Source organism: Dermacentor variabilis, unplaced genomic scaffold (genome assembly GCF_050947875.1).
Source record: "Dermacentor variabilis isolate Ectoservices unplaced genomic scaffold, ASM5094787v1 scaffold_13, whole genome shotgun sequence".
Classification (NCBI taxonomy): Eukaryota; Metazoa; Arthropoda; class Arachnida; order Ixodida; family Ixodidae; genus Dermacentor; species Dermacentor variabilis.
In genome coordinates this window covers 1713486-1720710 of record NW_027460291.1, presented here as the reverse complement: position 1 = coordinate 1720710, position 7225 = coordinate 1713486, and positions in this window count along the sequence as shown.

The following is a 7225-nucleotide window of genomic DNA, read 5'->3' as shown; positions in this document are numbered from 1 at the left end:
GAGTGAACATATGTACATAATGGTTTTCAACCCTCCGAATTCGAATATCGTATCGAAATTGAGCGAAAGAAAGCGCAAATATATTTTATTTCGACGAAAAGTGCAGCAGCGGACACGCCCAGCTCGCGCGTCTCGTTTCCTCCTGTGATTGGTCGGGCGCCTCGTGACGTCAACTCTAGTGACCGACCGCTGCCGCTACACATGAAGCGCGGTGCCAGGTAGTTTGGTGCTGTAATGGAAAATTAAGAGGTAATGGAAAATTTAGAGAGACTGCGTTTTTCTGAGCTGTTCGGCGTTACTCCCTACATGTACGAGCCGATTGCGAAGAGCCGGCCTCTCGAAGAAGCAAACGATACTGGTGCGAGCAGTGCTTTCGACGCGAACGAAAGCGAAGTCTAGGGATATCCTCGTGTTGGAAATGCTCTTTGGTGAGTATGTTTTTGGCAAAGCGATCTAGTGATCTCGCCGATCTTTCGCCGATCTAGTGAGCTGGTTTCCGGTCAAACAACTGTAGTGTTGTGTTCCTGCATGCCTCCTCGTGGAATGTAAGCGGGGATGCCATCGCCGGCATTTGTGGGCTGTCCAAAGCTGTCGGCAATCTTCAAAGACGGTTTAAACGCGTGAAAAGCTTCCCCGTTCATGCAGTACGTGCAGTGACCTTCATCTGTGCGCCATCCGCACGATACTCGTAACCGAAGTCGTAAAGGCGGCGAATTCCGTCGGCTACGTGAGACGGTCGGTTAATTGAGGCGTAACGCCTCACTGTTACCAAAAACCGGTACACCAGCTCAAACTTCATTTATCTGAAAAAAGCATTGTAGCAATCACTAGCTTACACGCATTAAACTACACTGAACAATGGTTCGCGCAGTCAGGTTCTTACCTCAAGCTTCCGTCTTTTCGCGAAAGCTGGCCTTGACAGCGGTGACGAGCTCCTTGTGTACGCGAACACTGACGGCACTGCGCCGGGCCTTAGACGAGCCGGCGTGACTGGCAAACCCAACGCACGTTTTAATGATAAATTCTCGTGATAATCGTCGTCACGGAAGTGGTTGGAGCACAGCACTGTTGTTCTTGAGGGCTTGAAATTCTTTCGCTTCACAGCAGCCTCCCACTTCGTTAAAAGCTTCTTGTCTTGTGGGAAGCAATGGAAGACAACATCGTCGCGGCCGCTGGTGCTCGTGCAACCGTAGGCTGCACAGAAAGCCGGCATGATCGGCCCACCACTTCAGTTGATGCTGCGCACGTTGACTACCACTCTACATACACGTAGACGCACCAACAAAGGAATGCAGGGTCGATCGAAGTAGATTACGATGGCACGCACGCAGAAACAAGGACGGTCAGGCACGGTCGCGCAGGCTGCGAAGGAACAAAACACTGGAGTTGACGTCACAACACCGCGGTTTCTGGTCTCCGCTCGCATCGTCAGCGTGAGCAGCAGCGCGCGGCATTCGACGGGGGGCGGAGCTACAGCGCAATTTTAACCGACGATTACGTCGCTCCTAATTGAAAAAAAAAACCCAAATTTTACCTACATGGTTTACAAGGTTCCCGCATCCGTATATGAGCGTCTTATTGAATTGGACAGACTCTTCAGCTTCCCTTTAATGTGGGTGAGCACTCCAACACCCTTAGTTCTTTTTTTTGCTGGCCACCCTTCCACTAGGGTTCTATAATAGCACCACAGCTTTAGGGTATAGGCAACGGCACCCTTAGGGTGTCCGTCTGGTGGCAGACTGATTTACACCCTTAAGGGCGTTAAAATGTTTAGTGTGTTCGTGAGCCAGAAAACGCAGAAGACGGCCGGGCACGTCGCTTCAAAGATATTGTTGACATCTACTTGACTGCATTAACTTCCTATCATAAAGGAAATTTTCCCAGAAAATTGATTTTAGGTTTATACTAAATATTGCTTTCAAGCGCCATAAAAATTTAACTTAGCTATACGATGCAATGTAATAATGTTGTCTGCATTGCAATTATTAATGACTCAGACGTTTGCAAAACTGTGAACTCTGTTTTCAAGGACCACATGAACTAGTATTCTTTATTTATAGAACCGCGCGTGTTTACTCATGTTCGTGCATGTTTTTACGCGTCCTTATGCTGACCTGTGGCTTCCGGAGTTCGTGGAAAAACCTCTGTAAATTTTTGGGCTTGTTCATTGCGTTCAGTGTTTTTCGTAGCATTTCGTTATTTTATATTCTTTGCTGCGTGACGAGCCGGGGCCTCCCATAGACGCTTACGTTCCCTATATTAAAAAAAAAAGAATTGCAGTGCATTTATATAATACCAAAGGCTTATCACACCTCCTTTTCATAAGCTTCCGGGAAAACAGACCAAATAGAAAAAAATTTACTTCTAGATGCGTAATGCCATACTCACGGACCCATGCCGTAATTCCGGCGTGAAGCTCAGGAACGGTATAGTTATATTTAAGTTCTTTTTACTTGTAATCACCTATTCCCTGTGAAATCAATTCAGATTGAGTTCTTAAGGAATACTTACTTCTCTATACTGATTCAGTGTTAGTGTGCCCGTCAAAACGCTCGTCACTACGGGCTTCTGGCAAACAAATTCATACCAACAATACTGCAGAGAAAAAGAAGCATTAAGCATAATCGGGGCCGCCGTCGTCTCACTACTTCGCGAATTATGAGCAGAACATACTTTGGCTTGGTTTTGGTTCGGATTAGTCAAGAAACTACAAATTTTTATGTTATTTGCCCCTTGTGGACCGAAAGTGTCAGCTTTCATCTTCACCACACCTTTTCGTACCAGCGTCAATTACCTTATCTTCACAATCGTAGAGATAGTTTTTCTGGTCCTTTCACGTCATTTCGATCACGCTAGCAAATCTACACACTAAGCGCTATACTAAATGTAGGCAACATTTTGGTGATTTCGTTCGCGGTTGATTATGGCCATTGTTACTGTAAGCGTTTGCTTTCGTTATAGCCTAGAAAAAGACGAAATTATAGAAAGAAGAGGCTAAATGGGATTGCATGATTGTTTCCGTAGCAAAAAATTGAGAAGAAACATTATCTTTAACTAGCGCTAGACTTGGAGCTTGTTGATGTAGCATCTTGGAGCACTGTTGCACCGCATGCAAACGAGGATGCAAGAAGGCACACGTGTCTGTGTCTTTCGTGTGCCCTCTTGCGTCCTCGCCTGTATGGCTTGCAACATACTGCAACATTATCTTTAGGAACATCGTTTGGAGGGCAGCAAGACTAACATCGCACATATCAATTTGGAACTGTTCATGACACCTAAAATAGCTTAAATTCCATATCGCATTTTGACGAAAATACTTGAAAAAAAGTGCCGAGGTGATTCTCTCTTCAAGGAAAAATTATAACCTGGGAATATCCCTAAAACTCGGAATGAATGTGTTTAAATTATTGTTTCAACTGCACAGGCCACTGTGGATTCGTCGGATCATGTATTTCGCTTTACTGGGCTAGTACCCCCTACAACAGACGCGCATAGTCACAAGGAAAAAAAATTGCATTAAGGTAGCACAGCTAAGGCAATTGGCAGCATTAGTGTAGATATAGAGAAGAAAAACAAGACTATATAAGAGTGACAGACGTAACAAAAATGACAAAACAATGCACAGCATAGAATACGAAAGCAAAAATGTTGAGGGCTGTGCAGCATGACAGAAGAAATTATGGTGGCACGAGGAACACGGTCGCTTGCTTCGCGAAGGCACAAGAGCGCAAAGAATACAAAGGAAAAAAGACAGAGGAAATGAAAAAATTGCAGTTCACAATATTTCAGCAATGGTGGTTGCATATTGACACGTGTACTTATCTTTAGCAGGCGACCACGTTTCGCCGCCTAACAAATGTTAACGCACAGCGCGGGACGCGCCTGCGTGTATCCGAAGTTTCTGGAAAGTTATCGATGCTTCTATCCGCTTTCTGTTGTCGCCGAACCTTACGTTATCTGATTTCATCGCCTGACGCGAATGTGTGTGTAAGGCATGCGGGTCCCAACGATTAGTCTGGAACATTCCACGATTGATGTATAAAAGCCGACGCGCTTGACCCGTTGATCAGATTTTTCGACGATCGCCGACTGCGTTCGCCGCTCTCGTTGTGCTATAAGTGTAGCCGGTATTGTGGGCACAGGTTCGCCCAATAAAATCTAGTTTTGCCTTTCACAGTATTGCTACTGTGTTCTTAACGTCACCACCACCTGTCAATATAAGAGAGCAGATGTTTTTCGAAGGTTTTATTTTTATTTACAAATACTGCAGGCCCTATTCGGGCATAACCAGAAGGGGGTACCTACAGCAACGTAAATTACAACTGTCAATTAGCAATTGAGAACACAACAAAAACATGTACATACATCATTGTAACACTATACGTAACAGAAATAAACATGAACATACAACAGTGCAACACATAAACAAAATAACAATGAAAAAGGGTAACGCAAAAGCAACTGCATTCATTGCGGCAATTTAGAGGTCAAAGAAAAGGTTATTTGAAAGCTGAACGAACGATTCTGTTGTATTGGCGTTAACTATTTCTTCGGGTAATTTATTCCATAGAGAAATTGCATGGGGAAAGAGAGAATATTGATGGATGTTAAATTACTAAATGGTTGATTAGTTGTTTTATTGTGGTTCGGACGAGCAGACCGCATGGGGGGGGGGGCGCTCAGGTAAAGAACATTCACGCGGTATTTTGTAGTGACCATGGTACAGCTGACATAAAAATTTCATGCGAGGTATAATTCGGCGATGAGCTAGTTTTTTCAATTTCGCCCTGTCGCGAAGAACGGACACGCTAGAAAAACACGAGTATGTGGAGTATATAAACCGCAAAGCTAAATTTTGCACTCTTTGTATTTTCTTGAATAAATATTTTTGATGAGGGCTCCACATCAAATCCGCATATTCTAATTTTGATCGGACAAGAGCTTTGTATGCTGTTAATTTAACGGTCGATGAGGTACGGCGCAAGTTCCGTTTGAAAAATGCCAGCTTTTTAACGCGTTGCTGCAAACGTTTTCTATTTGGGGTTCCAAACTTAAATTGCTCGTGAGTGTAACACCTAAATACTTCACTGGCTGGGTTTTATGTATATAAGAATTATTAATAATATAAGCAAAATCTAAGGGTTCTTTCATGTTGGTAAATGTAATAGCTGCCGTCTTCAAAGTATTTAGCTTCAATCCCCATGTTTCACACCATACGCTAATTGAGTGCAACGCTTCATTAAGTCTTACTTGGTCGGAGTAATGATTTACATTAATATAAACAACACAATCGTCCGCAAACAACCGGATCTTCACAGGCGATTGAACAGATAAATAGATGTCATCGATATAAACTAATAACAACAAAGCACCGAGAACTGACCCCTGTGGCACCCCTGAGTGCATTTCCAATGTACCAGAAACGCAGTTTTTAACAGCAACGTATTGTTTTCTTGAGGACTAATAAGATTCTATCCAACGGAGGATATTGCGTTCAATGCCCATAGAGAGCAGTTTAGTTACTAAATCGGCACGCGGAACTACATCGAACGCTTTGGAAAGGTCCAAAAACACTGCATCGATTTGACCCCTCATATTCAGTGCATTCATAAAATAATCCGCTATCTCAGCTGTGTTATTGCGGATAAACCAGCCCTAAATCTATGTTGATTTGCATGAAGTGAATGATTATTCTCTAAATGTGTCATAATCGCTTTAAATAAAATGTCTTCTAGCAGTTTACAAGTTATGGATGTTAAGGAAGCTGGTCTGTAATTATTTAGTTCTCAAGGGGATCCAGATCTGTGAATCGGAACTATCCTTGCAAAGCGCCAGTCATCCGGTATCACACAGGATTCTAACGATGTTTTATATATTACATATAAGTACTCTGCTACCCAGACTGCGTATCTGTTGAGGAAAACATTAGATATTTTGTCCGGTCCTGATGACTTTTTTATGTATAGATTACGCAAAAGACTAAGAATGCCGTTTTTGCTTAAATCTACTTCGGGCATCGGATTACGAAGCGTGTAAGGTTGCAAGTGCGCGTGCGATGTGTTGATAGTAAACACCGATTGAAAAAACGCGTTAAATTCATTAGCAATGGTCGAAGGATCGTCAATGCTTATGCCAGATGTGCTGATCTCTGTGATGCCACTTTTATCTTTAGATAAATATTGCCAGAATTTCCTTGGTTGCTCCAACATGAAAGCAGCCAATGTGGAAGAAAAGAACTGATCTCTTGCAGCGCGCACTTTACCTTTGAAAGTGCGCACTAGACTTAGAAGTTGTTTCCTGTCACCACCTTTTCGAGGGCGTTTTATTTTGCGTTTCAGATGCATCAGATTGCGATCCATCCACGGGTACTCCCTGTTGATGCGCTTTTTCTTTAAAGGCACGTAGGTGCTTTCATAGTGCATTACTATGTGTTTAAACTTTGACCACAGCACACTAACGTCATTTGTCTCATTAAAGGAAGGAAATAAAGATTCCATACAGCTAATAATTCCATCATCATCAGCATGCGTATAGTCTCTTACAAGTGTGTCAGAAGGTTTAACATACGATCGCAAGCCCGAAATAGGACACTCAAGAACAAGTAACTGATGATCAGATATACCGTCCCTGACACTGATCGAGCATTCTGAAAGCGAGCTACTTGCAAACGGAAGGTCAAGTACAGCAGAGCTCGAAATTCTTGTAGCTTCCAAAACCAACTGGGGTTAACCAAAACGTAAATGCAGTTAGTAGTAATGATTCAGCACTTTTGGAATCTTTGCCGCCATGAGAAAGGCTGCACCAGTTAATTCCGGGAAGGTTACAATCGCCTGTTATAAGGATGTTGGAACGCGAATGTGTATTCTGCAGCAAATAATCATATAAGGAATCTAAGTATTCCTGAGGAGCATTCGGCGGCCGATAGACCCCTCCTAATTATATAGTTTTAGCAAAAAACTTTATTTTTCACCATATGCTTTCATTATCATTGATACCGTTTAAGCGTGTGAATTTAATGTTATTCTTTATTGCAATTGCAACTCCGCCACCCCTTGATCCTCTGTCCTTACCGATAAGCGTGTGCGAAGGAGGCATTATTTCTGAATTTTTCACATCGGAATGCAGCCAGGTTTCAGTTACCACTAGGAGGTGTGGTTTATAGGTCATAATTATATCTTCAAGGCTCTGGATCTTATTCACTACGCTGTGTGCGTTCAACGAGACA